Source organism: Tupaia chinensis, unplaced genomic scaffold, assembly GCF_000334495.1.
Source record: "Tupaia chinensis unplaced genomic scaffold, TupChi_1.0 Scaffold000494_1, whole genome shotgun sequence".
NCBI classification, from domain to species: Eukaryota; Metazoa; Chordata; class Mammalia; order Scandentia; family Tupaiidae; genus Tupaia; species Tupaia belangeri.
In genome coordinates this window covers 3,178,891-3,206,144 of record NW_006160006.1, presented here as the reverse complement: position 1 = coordinate 3,206,144, position 27,254 = coordinate 3,178,891, and positions in this window count along the sequence as shown.

Below are 27,254 nucleotides of genomic sequence, written 5' to 3'. Positions count from 1 at the left end.
TCTTTCTTGTGCTCTGTGCTTACCCGCATTGTATGTTAAAGTGGGATTTGCCTTGAAATAAAACTCAAACCAAATGATCTCTAGAAGGTCCAGGTCTAGAAACTGCCTTAAAGTAAATACCCTAAGAAAAATCACACTTCAGAATGTTCTCTACTCTGAAAAAATAATAATAATAATCAGTAAGTAGCTCTGCACATGACATCCTCACAGGTTAAGAGGCCAAAGGATTCCAGATTCTCTCATTGAAAGCCAGAGGTCACTCATCCTGAGCCAGGGCTCATAGCACAAAGGAAACATGTGAACCCCAGAATCAGCCAGCACTGCAATGTCCGAACCCACAATGCATTATCGAGAAAAGCTAGTGCTGGCCTAACCTGATTTCTTGCGGTTAATTGAGAGCAATCAGCAAAATAGCACAGCCGGCTGATAAGCCCTTGACCATGTACGCATAAGGACGTGTGGTTAAACAGACATATGAGTGGGTGATGATGGTCTGCTGAGGATTAACAGTGGGTGGCGTAGCATGACCCAAGAATGCCGATGAGTAGAGTGAAATCGAACTGCAGATTTCTAGTACTATCTTCACCTCATGTTCTTCAACAGTTCTACCAGTGACATGGTAGAGAAAGCCATGTGCCTATCAAGTCTGTGAAAGGCACAAAGCTGTGAGAGATATAGTCCACCCATTATGTGACAGAGTTAGATGCAACTGACATCATGCAAACACTAATAAAATGGAATTTAGGGGGGAAAAACGTAAGGCCCTACACTTATTTTCAGAGAAACCATCTTCACTAGTGCAAAACGGAAGTCCAGTTTACCTGCAGCAGGTGTGAAATAAACTTGAAAATACTAACTCATTGGGACCAGCAGTTAGCGTAATGGCTATGTCGCTGGACTCCCACGTAGTCGACCGCGGTTTGCGTCCCAGACCCGGTGGCTTAAAACTCACGCCGGGCGTGTGTGCGTGCATGCCCAAGATCCCGAGAGGAGAATGGAGGAGAAGGGATTGCGGCATGGCCATCCCCCCTGAGGGGTGATTTCTCGCTTTCTATCTCTCTGTCTGTCTGTCTGCCGAGCGCACGTGCCCTATAGCAAAAACCTCTTTAAAAAAAAAGATACTAACTCATTGGATGAGAAAACTATCATTTTAATCCCAATTAGTAATTAAATTACATAATATGTAATGCTCAGATTACATCTTACAACGTGTTCCCTGATTAAGGGAAGGACACTTTCTAGAGGGAAGAGGCAATAAATATTCCCCTGTGGCCGAGCAGAGTCCATGTTGATGCTGCACACCCTCCTCAGCACCACCCTTCCCAGGCGGCTGCTACGCAAGCTAGAAATCACTTAGATAAAAACCACCAGGATTTGGGAGAGTTTGATACAAGCAAAAGCAAATTTGGAACCAGTCTCATGTTGCTCCTGAATGTTGCACTTACTGCTTAATTAATTAATACTTTTAAGATTAAAAAATAATGAATAAGAAAAAAGTAAAGAAATGAGATTTCCTCCTCATGGAGTACAGCAAAAGGGCCACTTAAAATGCAATAAAATCTAAGATAAAAACTAATAGCTTTAAAGACCCAAGATAAACAGTGGTTGGCAAGTTAATTGTTTACCAAACTCTCATCTGCTCAGCCTGCCGACTCTCTATAAGGAAGTTGAAGAATGCTATAGAAATTGACCTGTGTTCAGACACGTCACTCCTAAAAGCCACCTGTTGAATCTTGAGTTGTCAGCCCAGTGAGTCTTCGCTTGCTTGGAGCTGTGTCTATCAGTGGTACTTACAGACGGGCATGCAGCAGGAAAGTGAACTGAATTTCTTTCTCACCGCTTTCTGTTTCCCTACTTGAGTCTTCACAAGGGAATGATTTCTTTTCCCTGTAGAGGTACAGATTCCCCTCGGAGAAATGCCGATTAAAACTGCAGCTAGAAGATTAGTGAGCTTTCGGTTAACGAAGTGGCACCAGGAAATGCTCTGTTTTCATGGCCTGGTAGAGTTGGGTGGAAATATTTATTAACACTCACGGACTGTCCAGTCTTGACCCCAAGACACTGAAGACTCTGTTTGACTCAGTCTCACCGCCGAGTTTCTTCCTAGCCGCTTTTGGAGAAAGGAATGCATCTGGTAAGTTTTTATAAAATCTCTGGATTTTCCTTGTCTCAAAATGATATTCTACATTGTTATTAGTCCTTATTGACTAGGAATACAATATTCATTGTCACTGATACGAATTCCACTTATTCTTTCCTGGAGATTTTTTTAACTGTAAAAGAAATAGCTAAAAATGAGGAAGAAAAAGAAATCACCCTTTTGTAAAACAACCCCCTTGGGCTAGTTTTCTTCTCCTTTGCTATGGTTGGTTTACTAGTCCAAGTTTGTTTTGTTTTTTTCAAAATTAGAAGATACATGTTTTCATGTAATTTCAAAGTGGCATTAGGAAAGTTTAATTAAATCGTAAGACCTCACTCCATTCTTGTGCTTTTCTACTGTGGGAAATCTGGTACCATATTGTGGTGAAAGCAAGAAATATTTTCAAGGAACAGAGTTAAACAGTGACTTATTTTTAATTTTGGATTCAAAGTAGATATGTGATAACATTTACTTCTGAATATTTCTAAAAATGTTTTATAACAAAAATCTAATGATACAAAGGGATACAAAAACTTGTGGAAAAAGGAAATTACCGTACAAGTTTATTTAGGTGCAAAAAACTTTTGAAATTCACACATAATTTTTTTTTATAATATGCATTTTTCGCAAACCTTTTGAAGAACCCTTGTATAAATCTGCAGCAAACATTATTTTTTTCTAGATAGCCAATCCGGGACCGTGAGGTTAAAGTGTTATGTGATATGCCTCAAAAATCCAAATTGGGGGACCAGCAGTTAGCATAATGGCTATGTCGCTGGACTCCCATGTAGTTGACTGCGGTTCAAGTCCCGGACCCGGTGGCTTAAACTCACACCGGGCGCGTATGCATGCATGCTCATGATCCCGAGAGGAGAAGGGATTGTGGCGTGGCCATCCCCTCTGGGGGGTGATTTCTCACTTTCTGTCTCTCTGTCTCTGTCTCTGGCAAGTGCACATGCCCTATAGCAAAAGAGCCTTTCCAAAAAATAAAAAAATAAATAAAAAATCCAAATTGGGCAACAATTAGAAAAAAATCTTTTGGATACAGGATTTATAGGGAATATGGAGGAGCTTGCACACACACATGTGTGCACATCCACACAAACACATCTGTTGTTTCTTTATTTCTAGAGTGCCAGCCAAGGGTCATATCCATGACTTCAGTAGCAAAGCGTTTTTGTTCCCAGCACTTTGAATACTGTTCAAATACAGAGGAAAACTGGAATGATTACAGCATGAATATAACACTATAATAACATACTGTTACACTGCCTCCTTCACGTACTATTTCATATCTACCCGTACACACCCTCCTTGATTCACTCTCTTTATTTTATTGATACATGGATATTTTAAAGTTGCAGGGTTAGTAAACCTGACACATTTAGGAAAGTGTATCACTCACAAGAGCTCCAAACTTATCTCACTTTTGATATAAAATGCATATTTAGTAAAATGCACACATTTTTAGTGTTCCATTTGATAGGTGTCGATCATTGTTTAAATCTATGCCATCCAAATCTGCGTCAGGATAAAAAATGTCACTGTCACTGCAGTTCCTTAATTCCCTACCCAGTCAATCCTAAAACAGTCTTCCCCACCCATAAATGCGGTATTATTTAGATCTCAGTTTATTAATCTCACAAGGGCTGTGTAGTTTTTTTAAAAAGAATTATTTAACTTTATTTATTTGTTTGTTTATTTGTTTTTAATTTCACCAGAGAGGGACAGAGAGAGAGAGAGATAGAGAGAGAAAGCTGCCAGGTCCGGGGACTTAAACCACAGTCGGCCATGTGGGAGTCCAGTGCCCTTAACCACCATGCCACCAGCCAGCCCCTGTTTTGTAGTTTTTAATGTAGAGGTCTTGGATATCTTCAGTTACTTTATTCCTCTGTTTTTAATTATATTTTCCAAGTAATTTTTATATTTTATTTTATAATTCTTGAGGCCAATGTATAGAAATACAACCAATTTTTGCAAGTTGATCTTGTATCCTGAGAAATTACTAAATTCTAATAGTTACTTTGTAAAATACTTAGGGTTTTCTACTGAACAATCATATCACCTGAGAATACTTTTTCTTCTTTCATTATGATCTCTAGGCTGTTAAGTTTCTATTTCTCAGGTTATTGCACTGTCTAGAACCTCAGATATAAGGCTGAATAGAAATGACTGAGGTAGAGACCAGCAGTTAGTGTAATGGCTATCTCGCTGGACTCCCATGTAGTCGACCACGGTTCGAGTCCCAGACCCAGTGGCTTAAAACCTCATGCCAGGCACGTGTGCGTGCGTGCCCAAGATCCCAAGAGGAGAAGGGATTGTGGCATGGCCATCCCCCCTGGTGGGTGATTTCTTGTTTTCTGTCTCTCTGTCTCTTTCTGGTGAGTGTATGTGCCCTATAGCAAAAACCTCTCAAAAAAGAAGAAGAAATTATTGAGGTAGATATTGTTTAGGGGCAAACCATTCATTATGATGTTAGTTCTAGGTTTTTCATATCTGTGTTTTATCAGATTGGGGAAAATCGCTTCTCGTCCTAATTTTCTCAGGATTTTTTTTTATGAATCATGTTGAATTTCTTAAATGTTTTTCCTGTGTTTATTTAAATGATCATATGTTTCTCCTGTATTCCATTAATATAGTACATTACACTTAATGAAAGACAATGTTAAATTATCCTTAAGATGATCTGTCATAAATCCTACTTGCTCACAATACTATTTTTTATGTATATCACTGGATTTTATTTGCTATTATCTTGTTAGGATTTTTGTGTTTATGGTTATTAGGAGTATCAATCTGCAATTTTCTTTAGTGCTTGTTTGTAATGTCTATGAAGTTTGGGTAACAAAATTAGTAAATATATCATAAAAGGATTGGGAATTAGGGGCCAGCAGGTGGCAGGGTAGCTGGGGTGCTGGGCTGCCCCATGGTCGATCAGGATTCAAGTCCTGGACCTGGTGGCTTGTTTCTCACTTTCTCTTTCTCTCTGTTTCTCTCTGGTGAGTGTGTGGGTCCTGTAGCATATTTTAAAATAATAATAATTATAAATAAAAATTAGGTAAATAACTCTTTTTTAAAAAAATGACTGGGAATTATTTCCTCTGACTATATTTTCTGAAAGATTTTATGTAAGATTGCTATTTTTAAGATCTTTTTTTAGGGAACAGCAGTTAGCATAATAGCTATGTAGCTGGACTCCCATGTAGTCCACCACGGTTCAAGTCCTGGACCTGGTGGCTTAAACTCACGCCGGGCGCTTGTGCACGCATGCCCAAGATCCCGAGAGGAAAATGGAGGAGAAGGGAGTGCGGCATGACCATCCCCTCAGGGGGTGATTTCTTTCTGTCTCTGTCTCTCTCTATCTTTCTGGCGATCACATGCACCCTATAGCAAAAACCTCTCCAAAAAAAGACAAAAAAAAATCTTTTTCTAAATGCTTGATAGAATGCACTAAATTTGTGAGAGCCCATCATAATCTTCCCAAGAAAGAGGAGATTGCTAATAATACATGTATCAGTCAGTATATGAGGTATACGTAAATATTAAATGTAAAGATATGTTTAAATATATAAAGTGTATTTACCATACACACACAAACACATAAATAACATATGTTAACTCATTTAATATTCACAACAACCCTGAGAAGTAGGCATTGTTTGCTACTTATGTCAAAAATACAAAAACTGGACCAGCCTATGGCCTGATGGTTCAGGTGGCTGGTCCCCATATGGCCTACTGTGTGGTTTGAGTTCTGGACCCAGGGCCTTGAGAAACGTGCCAGGTATGTGTGCATGCATGTCCAAAATTTAAAAAAGAGGGGGAGAGGAATGGAGCAGAAGGGACTGCAGTATGACCATGCCCCATGGGAGGTGTTTTCTCACTTTATCTCTCTCTCTCTCTCTCTCTCTCTCTCTGTCTCTCTCTCTCGGATGTGTACCCTCAGGCAAAAATATTTTTAATTATTCCAACAGCCAAATCTACATATAATCCATTAGCTCTTCCTAATTCTTTATATAATCCATTAGATCTTCCTTCATTTCTTTGATAACATTGATAAATATTGAGCAAATATGCTGGGTCAGGCACCGTTCTAGGCTCAGTGAAAATCCTTGCCCTTGTAATGCTTAAAATGTATACTAGGCAATAAATACAATAGCTAAGCAAGTGATTAGAATGCGAAAAGTGCCTGGCAAAGATAACAACAAAGCAGGTCAAAGAGATTTGAGGGTGTTTTGACTTTAAACAGGATGGTGAAGCAGACCTCACTGAGAAGGTAACACATCGGAGTGAAGACTCTGAAGGAACCAGGGGAGTAGGCCATTCAGTTTTCTATAGCAAGAACATACCAGGCCAAGAGAACTGTACAAAGACCCCAGAGCAAACGTGTACCTGGGGTGAAGGAGTGAAAGCTGGGAGGCCAGTGGCCTCGACTGGAGCAGTGAGTGAGGAGAATGGGGGCAGCTTACACAGGTCTCTCACAGGATGAGGACCGGCTCTCACCGCAGGAAGGGAGCCATCCGGTTTTAGAGGGCGAGTGATACAGGATGCCTTATAGTTTGAAGGTGCAGCGTGGAGAGAACCAAGTGGAGGAAGCCGTGAGATCAGTGAGAAAGCAGTTCCATTAGGCCTTGTGAGAGAAGATGGTGCCCACCAGAATGTGATCATTGAGCTTCATGCCATAATATAACTCCTTCAGAGAAATATTCTAGTGACTGTTGCTACCTCAAAAAAAGTTAACAATTTCATTTTAAGATTTCTGATATCAAATAAAGTCATTTTCTTGCACTGATTTTTAATTCAGCTTAGGCTGGGCATCTATTTGGCCAAAATAGTGTAGAGTGTGGTATTTGGACGAGATGATCTTTGACCTTCCTTTCGAACCCAGAATTTTATTTAGAGGAAAGTTCTTAGGGAGAAGTTGGCTTTGTAGTCAAAGTTTGCAGAGAATAAGGCTTGAAATATGGAGTTGTCCAAGTAGCAGAAGAAGGTAATCTAATAGGGAATCTAAAATAAGGAGTGAGAAAATCAGTCATGAAGACATTTAGCAGGTTAGTGTGAAGTAGAAGCAGCAGTGACAGGTGTGGGGGCCAGATCGTTTGTCACTCGGCAAACTCAATTCGCTAACCACTTGGTAACAGAGAACAACCAAAAAAACCGTTTTCCTGCCTGAATGATTCTGCGAGCTGCATATAGAATTCAGGCACATATATACAGAGAACTAATGCATGTTGATGTCATTTCACAGATGGGAAAGACCACAGTTCAATGCTCTGTTTTGTAGATATTTACACGATTTCAGAAACATGTGTGCAATCATCGACCCTCCAACCCACTCAACAGAAAGAAAGACCACTGTTTCCCATCATCGAAATGAAGCCAGTACCCCATGCCACAGGAGGGTCTTGCTCAAATTTTTGAAATCTGAAAAAAACACCAGGCAAGGCAAAAGGGTATGCATTAGGTTAGTGGTCAGAGTCTGGGCTTTAAAGTGAGACCATGAAAATATCTGTGAATAGTACGATATTTAGACTTTTCCCCCAAGGCCTTGGGAAACCAGGGGCTGGGAGTGAACTGCAGCGTTTGTTTTCAGCCTGTAATTCTCTGAGGTAGCACACTGAGGATTCGAAACCCTACATAGCTAGGGCTAGACGGTGTCCAGCTGCAGTGCAATGTTCTGAGGCTGCCGTACATGGGAAGGTGGGGATTTGCCTCCAGAGACCTCTCTGGACGTGCCAGGGGCGTGCCCATGACCTGGGGCTGGCCGAGGTTGGTGGTGGCTTGTGGTGTCAAGACCCTGTCAGGGACACCTGTTTCTCAGTCTCCCTCATGGAAGAAAGAACTAAATAAGCTTAAAACAAATACTAAAAATCCCCTTGATGCCCATAAAACATTTCTTTACTTCCCGAGGCCAAGTCTTTTATTTCAACTCTAGCAGGTTTGTGTTTGGATTAAAGCGATCCTTTGCGCGGTCCCCGGCCTCCGTGTGCACACAGCAGTTACATTAGGAAGGAGACCCAATGCCAGGAGCACACCCCCACGGTCCCTAAGCAATCATAACAGCAGTCCAAGCCATCATGACCGAGAAAGCGGCACAGAAAGAGCAGAGGGCATGGTGGGCAAGCACAAGGGTGGCCAGAGCAGGAAAGGGGAAGAAACTCATCTCCTCCGTGCAAGCCACAAAGGCAGCAAGAAAAGCCATGGACCCCACGCTGCCTGTTACTGAAACTTCGGGCTGTTTTCAAAGTACTCCCTTATTCTCTGACTGGGACTCTCACAACAGAGCGCCTCCTACCACCGAGACATCCGAGTGACCTTCCACTTGGGTCTTCTCCCCACAGCTAGGATGTGCAGGTTCCCGCGCCACTTGCTTGTTAATGCGTTGCACTCACCCACTCATTTATGCACTTCGTCCACTCCACAGATAATTACAGGAAAGTGTATGACACAGTCTTTTTTCCAGCCCCTACGGATACATAGGCAAACTGAGAGACCTATGTCATAGAACTTTATTTTATGGGGGAAAGGCTAACAAGCAAATGCGATGGATACTGAGAACCGTGATGGAAACAAACAGTGCTCAGAGTCTGCGTTAGACTGAAGGTCAAGGTAGCCTCCGGCCCAGCCTCAGTGGAGTGGCAGTAACACAGCACTCCCCATTGCTGAGGCCACACGGGAAGGTTGCTGGTTTGTGTCCCGAGGTCTCCCTGAACACACAGGCATGCATTTGTGTATGCCTGGGACCCTGACTGGCGGGAGCTGTGGATGGTGTGTGGCATGAGGGCCCTGGAGGTGCTGTCTGTTTCCTTGTCTCTCTGTCTCTCTCTCTCATGGAAGAAATAAACTTTTAAAAAGAAAAAGCAAAGCCCCTGTGGGCAGGTGGTGTTTGAGCTCATGGGAAGGGCGTGCAGAAGTGAGGCATGTGAGAATGTAGTGGAGATTCCGAGCAGGGCACGTGATGCAAGGGCCTGGGTGGGACGGGCTCGGCAGGCCAGGACCACGAGCCCCGTCGGTGGGCCTGCTGAGCGTGTCAAAGAGGACGGCATGTGGCCTTGCAGGGAAGGGCTGGAGTTGGGGCTTTTTCCCAGGGAAGCCGTCTGTGAGCTAAGCAGAGGGTGGCATGGTCTGCTTTACAATTAAAAGACCATTCTCGATGCCGAAGGGACAGCAGAAAGACAGAGCAGGGGTAAAGCTCCCAAATTGAGAAGATGACGTGTGGGCTTAACTGATTTTCTGGAATTACTTAAGAAATAACGACAAATCAAGGTAACTGTCTTACAGCTATTAGCAAATGGTTGACACTTAAACAAGTTTAAATGTGAGATTATCTGATTTGCAATATGATCACAGGACTAGGATTTATATTTAGTCTGCCACTAAATAGTAGCCTCCGTTAGTCCTACCCTTTGAGAAGCTTCTGGGAACAAGTGATTCATTTGCATGTCAAGTAAACTGAGCTAGAGAGAAGTGTCCAGGGGACAGGGGCAGGCACACAGCCCAGGGAGAAGTGCAGCTCCCACCCGCAGTCATTCTTCAGATGCTCCTATGGGGTACCTGTGGGGACACTGTAGATAACACCAGAAGCCTCGTCTTTGCATCTAGATAAAAAATTTTGACTGGTTTTCACACCTGGAAGGTGGCCACGGAATTGCCTGGGCTGGAGTGAAGGACGTGGAGGAAGAAGGCTCTTGGCCAAGGTCCCTCCGCCCTGAGAACTAGTCAGACATGCTTAGACCTCAGGCTCAGCGGTCACAGATGCTGGACAACACGTGCTATCCTATCACATCTTCTCACCCAACTTTCAGTTTCTACTGAAAATCCAAAGGTCATGCATTATTTTACTTTGTGTTTATCATGCCTAGAATGACTGCATCTGGGATGACGAGCAAGAAATTGCTCATCACATATGATCCAGGTGGCCAGAAAACATTCACGGCTTCCTCATTTCAGAAACAGCATACTTGGGGGATGAGAAGGGGGCGCTGTGGTAAAATGTGCCACTCTGCCAAGGAGCGGGGGAAGGAGTGGCATCAACACCCTGTTAGAAGTGCTGTCTCTCTCTTGGGAACCAGCAGTTAGCGTAATGGCTATGTCGCTGGACTCCCACGTAGTTGACCGTGGTTCGTGTCCCGGACCCGGTGGCTTAAAACTCACGCTGGGCGCGTGTACGTGTGTGCCCAAGATCCCGAGAGGAGAATGGAGGAGAAGGGATTGCGGCGTGACCATCCCCCCTGGGGGGTGATTTCTCGCTTTCTGTCTCTATGTCTCTCTCTGTCTGTCTAGCAAGCGCACGCGCCCTACAGTGAAAATCTCTCCAAAAAAATAATAAAATAAAATAAAAGAAAAGAAGTGCTGTCTCTCTCTTCCTCTCTCTGTCTCTCTCACTCATGGAAGAAATAAACAAACTTGAAGGGGGAACAATGTAACAGCTACCTTAAAATCTACTGATATTGTAGACGGGACAAATTGGAGAACATGAGAAAGCATTTTGCATGGCTGTGTGGTACAACATGGGTGTAATGAAATATTAGAGAGGTTGGGTAATTCTTGTTTCTTTCTCTAACCTCCCTCAATGAAATACCACTAGGTGGCAGAATTTCTTTTTCTTTTCTGGTTTTATTTTTACTTTATTTTATTTTTTCTTGAGGAAATACTCCTCACAGTATAACTGGCAATGAAAATGAGTTTTTGTTCTCTGTGCTCCTTTGACAGTCTTCATATTTTCTGAAGGAGTACAGACATAATCTAATTTGATAACTGCAGAATGTCTGAGAATATGAGGGGGTCTTCAAAATGTCATGGAAAATATGTATTAGGAAAAAACTTGCATAGAGTTCAAAATTTTTGAACCAGAATGAACTCTTACTTCAATTTAATTTTTGTACAAATAATCTGAAGTTTCCAGGTACATGTACCTGTCTGCTAATCACAAAGAAATCTGAGGAATAAATATTCTTTACAACTAAATTCACACATGATTCTGTAAATCTTTTTCAGTGATCCTCCTCTCTCCTCATTTTCCTAATCCTTCATTGTGATCAGTGTTGGGGCAACTCTGTACATGGATAGCCAACAAGCTGCCAAGATCCTCCTGCCCTTCCTTCAAAGTGGTGCTTAGTTTCACCCCTTCTCTATGTTTACTGTGAAAATTCTAACAGAGAGTCAAAAATCTCACTTAGAGTTTTTCCCAAGTATCATTCTTTTCTTGCAATCTTCATAGAAATGTAACTAATATTCCAAAACATGGCCCCCTCATGCCCTTCTAGTACTAGAGACCTTGTATTTACCTTCTAATAGTACCCGGATTAAGACCCAACTCTCATCTTGACAGACAAGCCTTTCAACAGCTTTTGCTTAACATTCTCCTCCTGTTCAACATTTAAAAAAATAATAATAGCCCTTTCTAATCAATCCACATACTTCTTTGAGAACATGATTCTGGCTGTTAGGGCGGGTTTTGATTTGGTAAGTTGGTTGGCTGAGTGCCAGTACAGTATATGGGTTAAGAGTGAAGACTTTGTAAGGACAGCCAGAGCAGATCCCATAGTTCTGCCATACACTGTATTTATGATTTAGGGTACGTTACTTAGCTTCTTGGTGCTGTCGATCCCTCATTGGTGAAACGGAGATGATAATGATACCCAGCTTAGAGTTGTGAGGATTAAAGGAGGCAGTGTCTGTGAAGCTCTCGAGGCAGTGCACAGCCTCCTTTAAGTGCTCAGTACACATCAGCACACCCTGTCCTCACTCCCAGCGTCATCAGAAAACTCACAAAAGTGTGTAAACATCAATCAGCCCAGCCTTTCCGACTTCCATGTTCTCTTTGAATCTACGCAGTGAAGGTATAAGTTCAAATTTCAAAACATGAGAGCCATTCCGTCTTTGCTAATGCCAAAAACATTTTTCAGGTGCACAGTAGGGTTTGTGTTTGATTATAGAATAATTTCTGTGCAAGTGCTCCCTAGATTAGACTGTAGTAAGCCAAAGTGTGTTTACCATTGCAGGTGAGGAGGTTGTCAGTGACTCATGGAGCTTCCATTCACCAACCTGGAGGTGGCATTCATCCTGTTGGCATTCGTCGTCTTCTCCTTGTTTACTCTGGCTTCCATCTACACTAGCCCGGAAGAGAGGAATGGAGGTAAAAAGAGCTCTTCATGGCTACTCTGTCTCCCTTCCCTCCCAATCACCTTTCTGTGTGGGTGGATTTGGCATGGTTCCCACCGCATGTGAGAATGAGTTTGTTTTGTTTTGTGGTGTGTTTTTGTGTTTGTGTTTTCATTCAACTACACATGGAAATAGAAAAAATTTCAAATTTTGTTTAAAATGAGTTATTGTCAAAGACCAAACATCTGAAAAATATGCAGAAGTATTTTTAAAACCCAATACCACATGTTTGGCTCATTACCAATAATGACAATTGTTAATAACACAAGTATATAATCTGAATGGTTGTGCTTGGTAGTTCAGGGCCCACTAATCTCATACAAAATTGATGATAACCAGGGAGCAATATATTTTGGAGCCAAGAATATTATGTGTATGTATGTGTAAATATTGTACAAGACAAGGAAATTATATACATTCATAAAAAAGAAGACAGTCATAAAAAGCAATTGTGTTTGCGCTTCCTAGCCTACCCTCCCGCTACCCCACCCCATCAGTTCTTGTCTATAAAAAAATGTCCCGTCTCTGAGCTAGACCATTACTCTGTCTTACAAACATGCAACACTTTCATCAGCAGAAAACAAAAAGCCACAGTAAATAGACATTCCAAATCCTGCTAACATGTAGACCAGGAAACTCAGGAGTCCATTAAGTCTTTTTCCTGACCACAAATTGTTTACATTGTGCTAGTTTAAAACAGTTTTACCCAAAAGGAGTAGAACCAAAATAACAGTTAAAGTAACTGGCCAATACTGCGTTTCTCTCCCATGGACAGGAAGCCTAGAGGCAGGGAGCTCCGGGCTGTCACAGCGTGCGGCAACGTCGGAAACCAGCTTCCTCCTACCTTGGTTCTTTGCCGTTTTTGAACTACAGCTTCCAAGTCTCGGACAAAAGCGGCCGAACCATCTTTTGGTGTCATTTGTGCATGTTAGTTAGCCAAAAGGGGGAAAGGAGGAAGAATGACACTCTCATTCTTGTCAGGGTACTTCTTTGCTCAGACCACTTCCCCTTGGCCAAAACAACATCCATGTCCAAAAGAAAAGCTTGAAATGTAACTTTTATTCTTGAAGGTCACGTGCCCAGCTAAAACCTGGGGTTTGTGTTCTAGAGCAAGAAGGGCACAATCAGCCTCGTGCCAGACTGTGTGCTCCTACCAGAGCAGGTATCTGGAGACTGACACTCACCCCATCGGGGACACTGAGCCAGAAGGAATGTTAAGAGAACAGCAGATCTTCAGATTCTCAACCAGGGCTGGGTATCAGAGAGGCACGTCATGCATGGGGCCATCACAGACCTGGTAAAGGTATTATGTATGCATGCGGCGCCTCGCCATGTGTCCTGAAACAAGCTCCCCACATTATGCTAGCTTTCATCCCTGCCTAAGCAGCACAAAACCTTACGATGGAGATTGTTACCATACTTTTTTTTTTTTCGAGAGGCTTTTGTTACAGGGCACGTGCACTCGCCAGAGAGACAGAGAGGCAGAAAGCAAGAAATCACCCACTGGGCGGATGGTCACCCCACAATCCCTTCTCCTCCACTCTCCTCTCAGGATCTTGGGCATGCACACACATGTGCCCGGCATGAGTTTAAGCACTGGGTCCAGGACTTGAACCACAGTCGACTACATGGGAGTCCAGCAACACGGAGCTCCGGGCTGTCACAGCGTGCGGCAACGTCGGAAACCAGCTTCCTCCTACCTTGGTTCTTTGCCGTTTTTGAACTACAGCTTCCAAGTCTCGGACAAAAGCGGCCGAACCATCTTTTGGTGTCATTTGTGCATGTTAGTTAGCCAAAAGGGGGAAAGGAGGAAGAATGACACTCTCATTCTTGTCAGGGTACTTCTTTGCTCAGACCACTTCCCCTTGGCCAAAACAACATCCATGTCCAAAAGAAAAGCTTGAAATGTAACTTTTATTCTTGAAGGTCACGTGCCCAGCTAAAACCTGGGGTTTGTGTTCTAGAGCAAGAAGGGCACAATCAGCCTCGTGCCAGACTGTGTGCTCCTACCAGAGCAGGTATCTGGAGACTGACACTCACCCCATCGGGGACACTGAGCCAGAAGGAATGTTAAGAGAACAGCAGATCTTCAGATTCTCAACCAGGGCTGGGTATCAGAGAGGCACGTCATGCATGGGGCCATCACAGACCTGGTAAAGGTATTATGTATGCATGCGGCGCCTCGCCATGTGTCCTGAAACAAGCTCCCCACATTATGCTAGCTTTCATCCCTGCCTAAGCAGCACAAAACCTTACGATGGAGATTGTTACCATACTTTTTTTTTTTTCGAGAGGCTTTTGTTACAGGGCACGTGCACTCGCCAGAGAGACAGAGAGGCAGAAAGCAAGAAATCACCCACTGGGCGGATGGTCACCCCACAATCCCTTCTCCTCCACTCTCCTCTCAGGATCTTGGGCATGCACACACATGTGCCCGGCATGAGTTTAAGCACTGGGTCCAGGACTTGAACCACAGTCGACTACATGGGAGTCCAGCAACACAGCCATTATGCCAACTGCTGGTCCCACCATACATCTTTTAGATGCAACAATAGAGACCCAAAAAAGGTTTACAAATGTTTCAGAAATTCAGCTAATTAGAAGAGAAAGCCAAAGCACAGACTGCCCCCAAGTCCAGCTCACCCCACTGCCTTCTACACCTCCTTGCCTTCCTAACTGGAATCCATGAGCATTGGGAACCAAAAGGCCCCAAATCATAAGCATCCAGCCATAAAAGTGTACCTTTTCTTTATATTTCCATATTCTATTTTCCATAACTTTTCCCTTCAGTTCTATTCTTTCCATGTCTGTTGTTCATTTCCTAAGCTAAAACTCCTCCCCTTGAAGATGCTTATTTTCAACAGGGTAACTCACTAACAAAACTACAACTAGCGACTCAAGGATTTCCATCAAAGAAGACCTTTGCACAATCTCGCATGAGAAAACAAAAGGTGTACCCTTTCCAAAATGTGGCAAAACCTCTGAGTAAAACCTATCTTCATTAAATTAGCAGGGTCATTTTTGCTTTCTTTCTAAGTACCAATAGAGAATTATAAAAATCCACTAAAATAAAGTTTAAAAGATACAGATTTGATCTACTACACATTTTTAAATATTTAATGAGTTCAAGACATGAGTAATGGAAAATCCAAGGATGAATAGAATAAATGTTTGCAATGATTGAGCTTACATTGAAGAAAATATTTTATTTGTTTGGAAAGTTGATCATGAGTCTTTAAAAATCAGAATATTTTAGTTTTACAAGATTTCTGGGGACCAGCAGTTAGCGTAATGGCTATGTCGCTGGACTCCCATGTAGTTGACCACGGTTCAAGCCTTGGACCCAGAGCCTTAAACTCATGCCTGGCACACGTGCATGCATGTCCAAGATCCCGAGAGGAGAATGGAGGAGAAGGGATTGCAACGTGGCCATCCCACCGGGGGGGGGGGTGATTTCTCACTTTCTATCTCTCTGTCTCTCTCTGTCTCTCTGGCGAGTGCACATGCCCTATAGCAAAAACCTCTCCCCAAAAAAAAAAAAAAGATTTCTGCAAACTCTTACCAGTTTATGAATATACTACCTCATTTCTAACTCACATTTTCGATTCTTTCACTGTATGGCATTATAGAAGGAACAGCTATGACAGGTTCCTCTGATAAAAGAGGACACGAGGTATGGCAAAGCCCTGTAATTACATTTCAGAAAAGTTATTCATTGTGAAACTGTCTAAGAACCAATATCTTTGTTTCTGTTATCATAAAGTTGCAATTGTAATCTGTATTTGATTAAATGAGGACTGTACATTTATCTTCATTATTTCCACTATTTTAAAGATGAAATATCATTGAGACTTTTTCTTTTTTGCTATCTTCTGTTAATTTTTCCTCAACTCAAAAAGATTCACTTTAAATGATCTTTTTCAGTATGATTTATTCTCAGATTAAAATCAAGTTTCTTCTTACAGTTATGTGTTCAGTCTCAGTTACCAGCCAAGAAATTAGCTGGCGGTGTGCACTCAGGCCCACTCGCTTACAGGCAGGGTGACAGAGCTAGACCCAGCCCAGAGGGGAGGACGGGTAAGGCCCACTCGCTCACAGGCAGGGTGACAGAGCTAGACCCAGCCCAGAGGGGAGGACAGGTAAGGCCCACTCACTTACAGGCAGGGTGACAGAGCTAGACCCAGCCCAGAGGGGAGGACAGGTAAGGCCCACTCACTTACAGGCAGGGTGACAGAGCTAGACCCAGCCCAGAGGGGAGGACGGACAACACTGAACGTTACCTGAGCTCTATGCTTCTAAAGCATGGTTTTCATTAAGAAATTCTTCCGCCTCTTGTTTTCAAAAATCTCTCCAGTCCTCTACTCTAGTGTTCCAGGAAATGGCTCACCTGAAAAGAGCTACCTTTCTCCAGATGGCCTAGATAAGAGTCCTGTCCACTCTTCCTCGTGACCTCTGTAAGACTCAAGACTCCCTGTTTACCTGAGACAGGGACAAACACAGCCCTTTCCTTTTTGGCCTGAAGTTGCTGACAAGGACAGACACAGATCTTCCCATTCCTCGTTCTTTGTCTCACAAATGACTTAGCTGAGATTAGAACTGTTTGTCTCCCTGGAACCAGCTGGATAAAGGTAAGCATTGCCTGTACAGCTAACTGAACGAGGCTTTTCCCAATTGCAAAATGGTACCACTGTAACTCCCTCCACCTGCAACTTCTACTCCTCCCTGTACAGTCTCAAATGAAACTACCCAGCTGAGGTACTGTGACCTTTGGATCTGAGGTACACTCCCTACGGCAATGTATCAGATAAAACCATCCCCTTACTTGTTCTTTTGTTGTTGTTGTCACTGACACAACACAATTTGGTTCCTATACAAGACTTCAAAAAGTTCATGAGAATGAAATTAAAGTAGGAGTTTATTTTGTTGCAAAAAAAAGGAAAAGAAATGAAATCCATGCATAAATTTTTCATAATACGTATTTCCTATGAACTTTTTAAAGACACCTTATGTATGATGATCTGGTATGAATGGATATAATTTTTTAAATGATGCAATTGCTTAGCGGGATTACAACTGCATCTGGCACTGAGATAAGACAAATGCTCAGTGGTAGGAGGCTCGCACAAGGGAGTCTTGCTCACTGACTTTGGAATGTTTGACTGAAACCCACTTCCAGATCTCCCCTGCCCCACCCACGACACACTTAACCATGTGTGTGCAACTGAAATAAAAGTTTCAGCAAACAATCCTTAGCCTCACCACAGGCAAGATGCTCTAATACTTTGTATTCTGTCCTGTCTTTTTCTTTGTAAGGCTGATGCCAGTTACCAAATACACTACACCAACACTCGAAATTCAGACAAGCACCAAGTATAGCTGGGAAGATCAGTTTTTAAACTACATGTAAATTTTCCAGGTAGAAACCCTTCACTAATTTCCCACAGTCTACATAGTAACATGAAATTCCCAAGGCTCTTGGACATTCTTCCAGGGAGAAGATGTCTACTTACCACTAATAAGGCCCTCTCTCCCTCTACCTGAATCAGACTTACTCTTTGAGTCTCAGTTCATCTCTTCTCTAATTACTCTAACCCCGAATGCACTCTCTCCTTGGAAATTTTACATCTTTATCTCTATTACCTGTACTGTTATCTTCACATGAATGGGAAATGTGACTGCAAAGTAACGAGGCAGAGTGCCATGGCTTATTACTGGAGTTGCCTGACCATTAGGCGAGTTTACTTTTACTTCACGTTTTTTGCAAGCAGGCACTGCTCTGAGCACGGGGCAGAAATGAAAAATCGACCAGTTGTTAGTCTTGCCTTCGAAATGTAAAGGTCTTATAGGAGAGACAAAATGGGCACAAAAGTACAAGATGATCATTCTTATTCACATAAAAATATTTTTAAATTTCTATACAAAGTTTTTCCTTGAAAGACCAAAAATAAGAGTAAACCAGCAGAAGCAATGTTCTGAAGAGAATGGGGAAGAGAGAACACTCTGTTGCCCAGAATGTAAGATCGATAAGGCAGAGATTTGGTCTGTGCTCGTCCCTGCTCTGAGAACACGCTGGGCACATGGGTGGTTCTCAATAACTCATCATGGCTGAATTAGTAAGTATTTACAGTTTATTTCTTTGGGCAAGCTCCACACAAGTTGCAAATATCATTACTAGAACAGGTCATCCTCCTCACTCATTCTAAAGCTCTTCCTACTACTTCCTGCTTAGTAATAGTTCATAACACTTTATTAATTATGTGATCCTACAGTTAAATTTATGAAGCAGATATTTTTTGTATAATACATCTAAAATCCAAACAGAATATCCAATGTAATTCTGTCCATAAAATCACATGAACTCGGGGTCAGCAGGTGGCATGGTAAAGGCACTGGACTTCCACGTGGCCAACCATGGTTCAGTCCTGGACTTGGTGACACTCTTCTCTCTCTCTCTCTCTCTCTCTCTCTCTCTCTCTGGTGAGTTCATGTGCCCTACAGCAAAATTTTTAAAGAAGGGACCAGTAGTTAGTGTAATGGCTATGTCGCTGGACTCCCATGTAGTTGACCGCAGTTCAAGTGCCAGACCCGGTGGCTTAAACTCACACTGGGCACATGTGCGTGCATGCCCAAGATCCCGAGAGGAGAATGGAGGACAAGGGATTGTGGCATGGCCATCCCTCCTGGGGGGAGATTTCTCACTTTCTGTCTCTCTGTCTCTGTCTTTCTGGTAAACGCATGCGCCCTATAGCAAAAACCTCTCTTAAAAAAATGTTTAAATAATAACAATAATAAAAAAATAAAGTTAAATAATTCTAAAAAAAAAAATCTCATGGACTTACAAATGAGCAGAATTGCCATTATAGTCTATGTACAAAGATAATTATATATATATATATATATACCATCACCCTTCAAAAATGACCAGGTTTGACATATTAATGAATTCAAAATGTATTTTAATCTTTGTCAAATAAAGCATAACCGAGATGGTTATGCCTGCTGGGCAAATACACGTACGTTTGTGTGTGTGTGTGTGTGTGTGTGTGTGTGTGTGTGTGTGTTGTGCATGCCAAAGTCAAATACAAATGGTTTTGTATATTTTCATTTTCATATTACCCTGACCACTGCTTCTCTGTATGTTCTTGAATCGGATAAAATGTCTTCATTCATTTTATTGTTTACTTTAAATGTAACACTACGAAGCTGCAGTAACAGTTCAGAAGAGATCAGTGCAAGCTCCTCTCTGAATCTTTAGAGACCAGCACATAGTGATGTAGTGCTAGCCGCTATTTCCTCCCTGAACCCTAACGCTGTCCACCTGTGTGCCAGGCCCTGTCTTTGAAAGCCGCCTGGTCTAATGACCATTAGGAAGTGATAAAATGTAAGTGACCCATCAGGAAACTATAAGGATATCCTGGGTAGGTAATGAGCCTTCATCAAAGGTGTGTCCAGCTTCCTGACAAACAGTAGCCTTCCAATAGCCCTGTGCCAGACAATTCCTTCCAGGATGGCCGTGGGAATCACCAGGTAAATGGCATTGGTAACTTCATCCATGATGCACAGAACTTTAGAGAGAGAGATTAAACCCAAAACTGGCAGACTCCCTAATTTTTTCAATGCCAGAGGGTGTATGCAAACAGCAAGGAGAGAGAGAAAGTACCCCTCAACAGGACCTGGTCATGCTGCAGTCCTTCCTCCTCCATTTCTCTATCTCACCATGTTTCTAGGCATGTTCACGCACACCTGGCAGGGTCAGGGTTCTAATTCCTTCTGCACAGAATTTAACCTCTGTGTTCTGGGGCCATCCCAAGAGAAATTGTAAATTATCTTGGGTTAGTTATTTTTCAAAACTTTAGATGTTCATATTGATGTTTTGCTGTTGTTGTCCAATTATGTCTTTGTGACCAGAAGGCCCTTTCAAGGCTTTCCACACGGAGGAACCAGAAGGAAGTGCCAGCAGAAAATATTAGCGAGACGATATGTATTAGATTATACGTGCCAGATAGGGATGGGCCGGTATCCCATCACTGCTACTTCTTCACAGCGAAGAATTTGTGAGCAAATTATGTAAATGTGCTGAGGCTCACTTTCTTCATTTATAAATTGATGAAGATAATAAATAACCCACATAGAACTGTTGTGAGAATTAAAATGCGATAATAAATGCAATACTACCTGCTATAAACATGTCATTATTATATTATTTTGTTGTGTTCATAATCTGGTATTTGTAGGGTGTTGTTGCTTGTGGCTATCGCTCCCATGGCCTGCTGTAGTTAGGGTCTGCCATCTCCTCGGTTGATCTGCTGGCTGTTAACAGAGTGTTCTTTTGACATTTGCCGTGCACATGCTGTTTATTCAAGTCCAAAACAAGTACAGTTTCATTGAACGCAGTCCCTCTTCTACAGTGGCCCGTAAACTATTTCCAGTTTTGTCTTTGTTGAGTTTCTTATATCTGGTTTGCTTCGGTCTTTGTTATTTAGGCAATACAGGGCTTTCTTGATAGTAAGAACTATTTGTTGAGTACTTGCTACTTAACCCTCTTGCAGACATTACAACACTTCAAAAGAAGAAAGGACACTTCCTCTGTCCTGGAAAGATTTGCCTACTAGCAAAAACAAACGAAAATGCTGAGGCACACGGACATCTAGCACTCGGGTGGCCATGTCCCTAAAGGAGTACGGATACCACAAGCACTGCAGCACGCACAGCAGGCGTGGCAGCACTGCCACGTTCCCGCCGGTCATGCACTTGTCTCAACAGGCGCTCACTGTGCAGTTCACTGCCGAGGAGGCAAAGTTAAGGCACCTTCCAGGGCACACGCAGTCTTCCAGTACTGGCCTGGTGTTAAGGAATTTCTCTAAGCTCTCACAAAGAAGTTTTCGTCCCACTTTAACTATATCACATTACCCTCCCCACATAACGTGGCACAACCAGAACATGGATGGTATTCAAACATTGGGCCTGAATTAGCATATGTAGCCCACAGGAAGAGGTCAGTTTTTAGTTGTTTTGCAAGAAAGAAATAAAAATGGAAATTCATCAAGAGAGTTGAATTTGCTAGCCTCTGCTTGGTCATCTTTGTATGAATCCAGTGGCTTACTATTGGTGGGATTTCTTTGTTGTTGAATTTTTTTCTATTTCTTTTTTAAAATTGTTTTTTTTTTTTAGCTGAAATTCATGAACAGCAGTGAGTACCTAGAACTGTGCCACTAATGAAAGGAATCCGATCTAAGAAGTACATTTCTTTACAGAACTCTGTCACACCATCCTTGAGTCCTTTGCTGGAAAAGTAGACTCAAGTCTCAAATAATGCCTTTTTAATTGTACCCACTAGTATTACAGACATAGGACAGTCATGCATCTGTGAAGGTAAAATACCTTGTACCTGCTTTATGATACATAACAGTGACCCTGCTTTATCAGGGCTGGGTTTTTTGTTTGTTTGTTTGTTTGTTTGTTTTAGAGGTTTTTGCTATAGGGCACATGCGCTTGCCAGACAGAGAGACACAGAGAAACAGAAAGCGAGAAATCCCCCCCCAGGGGGGATGGCCACGCCACAATCCCTTCTCCTCCATTCTCCTCTTGGGATCTTGGCAACACACGCACATGCACCCGGCGTGAGTTTTAAGCCACCGGGTCCGGGACGCAAACCGCGGTCAACTACGCGAGAGTCCAGCAACCTAGCCATTACGCTAACTGCTGGTCCCCTATCAGGGCTGTTTTTAATGATGTCCTAGAATGTTTTCTTCCCAGAAAATGATTAAGAAGCTAATTTTTTTAAACGGTTCCAGGTACCACAACAAAAAGAGAGAGAGAGAGTTAGTTGAGGACATGTTCAAGCAATGTTGCCAGCACAGGGAGGCTATCCTACAGACAGTTTCGAAACTGCTCTGAACCCAAAGTACTAGAAAAAGCCACTACTCTATGAGCATCAGGCTTCTAGCACATGCTATAAAATGCCAGTGAAAAATGTAAAAACATTGGATTGTTGGATAAATAACATGTTTTCCTACGCAAAAATGTATCATGGTTTTTCCAACCCAATAGGAAATTATTTTAATCAGAGAAAAAAAGAAATCAAATTAGACAAGGATGTGTATTAAAGCATTATTACAGTAGAAATGGAAACAAGTCAGACGTTCATCGACATGGCGATGCTAAATAAGCCATAGCAGGTGCTCACAGTGGCTACTCCGCAGCAGCTCAAGAAACTTATATGCACCTTCATAAAAACATCCAAGTGGTAAGTGGAAAAGGGTGCTGCTGAGCAGTAAGTACTAGGATCTGCATATGTATCTCTGTGTTTATACACGTCTACATGTACATACGTATCGACCATACACATGGGTCATGTCTAGAAGGACAAGAACATAAATAACAAGAATGGGCAACTGGAGAGAGGAAGGAGAAGAGGCTTTATACCCTTCTGAACTGACCGACTGACGGTTAACTATTTCACCACCAGCGTGTTGTAAATTCCTTCCAGTTAAAGAGTAATGCGTATATAACCACTGAGAGTTTACAAAGTACGTGCACACTTTTTGTTGGGTTCTCCTAATCCTGTGACATTGGTTGGGAAGGGAGGAAGATCCCTCTGTCCTTCTTATTCAGGAAATGGAGTCAAGTGACCTTCTGAAATGACAAGCCAGCAAGAGGCAGACCCACATGGTGTAACACGCATGCTATGCTCTCTACACTCCCTAGGCAACACCCAACTCTGCACTCAAACAGCGGGTCACTCCAATAGTCCATTATATTTCCTCTGGGGGTGGATGGCATCCTCACAGGGTCCCCCCCATTGTGATTCACTACAACTACCTCCACATGAACATAGATCCTTTTTCTTTCTCAATAGACAAAATATTGACTTATTCACTAAATAACAATCTATTGAACATTTGGTATATTCTAGACAGCACAACATAGTACTACAGATGCCACTCGAGTATGTATTTAACTGATACTGACCAAAAGCCTCACCGGCATTCACAGCAGCAGATGCAGACCAGGCCTTGGTGAATAACATTGCCCTCATAAAGTTCATACACGCAACTCTGGGAACACTGACTGTCTAATCAAATAGCTATTTTATTACAGCTATGATAAGTTTTAGGAAGAAATAAATGCCCCAGGATGTCTGCATTATGGAGATTTGACTACAAGTAAGAGGCCAAGAGAAACCTCTGAGTAATGACATTTAAGCTGATAAGCACTGATAGAGCTTAGGTAAGGCAAGGGAAGAGAGGCAAAAAAAAAAAAAAAAAAGCACCCATATTCTCTCTGTGGGAATGTCAGGGAGGAAGGCCATTCCATGGAAGGGACAGGGAACTAAAGGATAGCCCAGCGTGGTCTGACAACAGAGAGTCCAAGTGTCTGGGACAAGGAAGGAAAGGAGGCCAGAGGCCAGGGCAGGATTTCTGATTTTATTCTGTGAGCATAGATATAACAGCTAATGATGCTCAGTAGTGGGGAGATGATGGGGTGTGTGTGTATGTGTGTGTATGTGTGTGTGTGAACAGCCTTCACACTACAGCAGGAAGACAAAGCTGGAGGGGGCAGAAGAAGCTGCAAGATGAGGTGGTGGCATCTAGACTAGAAATAGCCTTTATAAGGGAGGGTTGGTGGGCATGTTTCCACTTGCCACTACTAGAATTTTTAAAGAAATTTCATTAGAAAATAAAAAATGTTTAAACCCTTTCATTTCAAAAACCATGGAATCAAATGAGTATGAAGTGAATAAATTTCTGACCTTACAATAAATCCAGAAATGTAGCTATTTCATTTTTAACTGAGGGCTTCCTTAACCGTCTTAAAGCCGTTCCTGTAATTAGCTAGGTTTGACTGCACACAAATCAAATGTCTTCTCTTCCCAGAGAAGCTCAGCACTAGGGTATACACTAAGACGGTGCGGTCCTAAAGGACGTGAAAGAGAACTGTGTTCATGTCCAGTTCTCTAGTAATTAGAGGTGTGTTTACATTTTGGTCACCCCCAGTAATTTCCATGCCATGTGGGTGAACCAGTGGGTATGCTGAGCTGATAGTTCCGTGGGTGCCAAAGGCCACAGGCACCAAGGTTTCCAGTTCAATGGTTGGGAGAAAAATACCGAAATGTCTGGACCCCAAACTGGAAGCTCTGCACTCACTTCATAAAAGTGAGGAAAGCCCTTGTAGGAAAGACCAAACTGAGATCACACTGGCCACTCTGTAGATCCACTCCTATTCCAAGTAATTTTTAAGACTAGTTTTTTGTTTGTTTGTTTGTTTTCATTGATGAGGCTTCTGCCTTTACAAACCAAGTTGTTCCAAGTTAAGAAGACATGGCTATAAGGGGGACCCAGGTCCTGCTGCTATTTCTTTCACCTGGACACCACAAGCGGCACTAGAATGAGACAGGACTACAGTGGGTTATTTCTGAGGGCCAATTGCAAGCTGGCTTTAATAAAATCCCAACACCCTTTCTTTTTTTTTTTTTTTTTCTTTTTTTTTTTTTTTTTTTTTGGAGAGGTTTTTGCTATAGGGCACGTGCGCTCGCCAGAAATACAGAGAGACAGAAAGTGAGAAATCAGCCCCCAGGGGGGATGGCTATGCCACTATCCCTTCTCCTCCATTCTCCTCTTGGGATCTTGGGCGCATACATGCATCCAGCATGAATTTAAGCCACTGGGTCCGGGACTTTACTCGCAGTTGACTACATGGGGGTCCAGTGACATAGCCATTACACAACTACTGGTTCCCCAACACCCTTTCTACATCAATATTCCTGACACATCAGTCTTAGGGATACAGAGGAATAAATAAAGTTATAATTTAGAGGATGGACTATTGACCCATTTAATAATGGTTTGCTAAAGACAGAGACAGCAGATTATGGAAGCAGGCAGTAAATTGAGTCTTCCTTATGATTTCCTTACTTACAGTAGCCACCAGTAAAGAAAATGGTTTACAAATTCTGGACTCCAAGTAAAATAATTTGGCTCTGTGGTGCAAAGTTGCTACCTCCATGGAACTAACGTCACAGCAGGCTCCATGCTAGTCACTGGGGACACGGAAGCTTTGTCTGCTTTCCCAGCCAATGGGGAGACAGGCATGCAGTGTTTATCAATGGTCCACTGATTACAGCACAGTCCAGACAGCAGGCAGGGACCTGGCCAGGTGTGTCCTGGAGGCCCTTGTAGATCAATGACTCCTAATCTGGTAAACGGGGTTCTCTTAAAATAGAACCTGTGAAAGGACCTGTAGCTCTACTTGAGGAAGAATAGAATGAAGGTCTACAAACTTTGCCCCAATTATTTTACACTTCATATATTTAATACTATTATTTCACAATCATCAGAGGGCATATGTGCTTACCAGAGACAGGATGTGAGATACTTGCACAAAATCCCAAAAGGAGGGAGAGAGGGAGGAGACCATGCCCCATGAGGGGGTGCTTTCTCCTTTTCCTTCTCTGGCAAGAACATGTGCCCTCTGGCAATAAAATTTAAAAATTAAAATAAAATGAAATGGAGCAAACTGTTGACACGTGCAACCATTCAAATGGGTCTCAAGTGCAGGGTGTACTAGTGTTTCTGGCCCGCTAGTGATGTTTCAGGCCAACCCTGCTATGGGAGGAGGCTGCCCTCTTCAGGTAGGATGTGGAGCAACAGCCCAGCCTCTTCCACTAGGTAGGCCATGGAGCACTCTGCCAACTCCTCCCAGTGGTGACAACCAATGTCTCCAGACATTTCCAAATGTCCTCTACGGGATCCAAGGTTGTTCCTGGGTGAGAACTACTGTGCTAAGTGAAACAAGCTAAACTCAGAATGTCATGTAGTGAACAGTTCCATTTATAGGACATCTGGGAAAAGGCAAAACTGTAGAGTCAGAAAACTGAACAGCCGTGCCAGGCATGGAGGGTGGGAAGAGGTGTGAGGCTGCACAAAGAGCACAAGGGGGTTTTGCAGGGAGGGCCTCATTCTGCACCCTGGGAGGGTAATGCATTCCTCTATGCAGTCATCAAAGCTCATGGACCTGCCCACCAAAAAAGATTAATTTTACCCTTTATCAATTGAAAGGTGAATTTTAAAATCACTTGGAGCCAGCAGGTGGCATAATGGGTAAGGCTCTGAACTCCTGGATGGGCAACCTTAGTTTGAGTACTGGACCTGGTGGCTTGAAATACACAGGGTACATGTGCATGCACGCCCAAAATCCTGAGAGGAGAATGCAAGAGGGAATTACAGCATAGTTATTCCCCAGAAAACTGATTTCTCACTTTCTTTCTCTCTGCCTCTCTGGTGAGTGCATGTGCTCTACAGCAAAAAAAAAAAAAAACAACTCTCCAAAAAAGAAAATAAATAAAATCACACTAACTGACATTTTATCTCTCAAACAATATAAGAAAAATGCCAGGACCAGCAGTTAGCATAATGGTTATGTCGCTGAACTCCCATGTAGTCGACCACGATTCGAGTCCCAGACCCGATGGCTTAAACTCACGCCGGGCACGTGTGTGTGCGTGCCCAAGATCCTGAGAGGAGAATGGAGGAGAAGGGATTGCGGCGTGGCCATCCCCCCGGGGGGGTGACTTCTCACTTTCTGTCTCTCTGTCTCTCTCTGTCTTTCTGGCAAGCACACGTGCCTTATAGCAAAAAACTCTCTCAAAACAAGAAAGAAAGAAAAATGCCATAGTCAAGATATAATGGCATTTAATCCCGTATTGAGCTCTGAATTCTCATGTGAAAATATTAATTAATAAACAAATTGTAATAAAAACATAAAAATAGTAATGAGAAGTTTAAAGTTCTTTACCTAAAAATAACTGTGTATATCCCTGTACATACAAAGTCATTTTAAAAGACATAACAGCTTCCTTACACTAATCAGTTCGATAAAACGAATGGATTAGATATCTAAATCTCTAATTAGAAACTGTCGGCCACTATAGAAAGCGGAGTGCTCCTTGGAT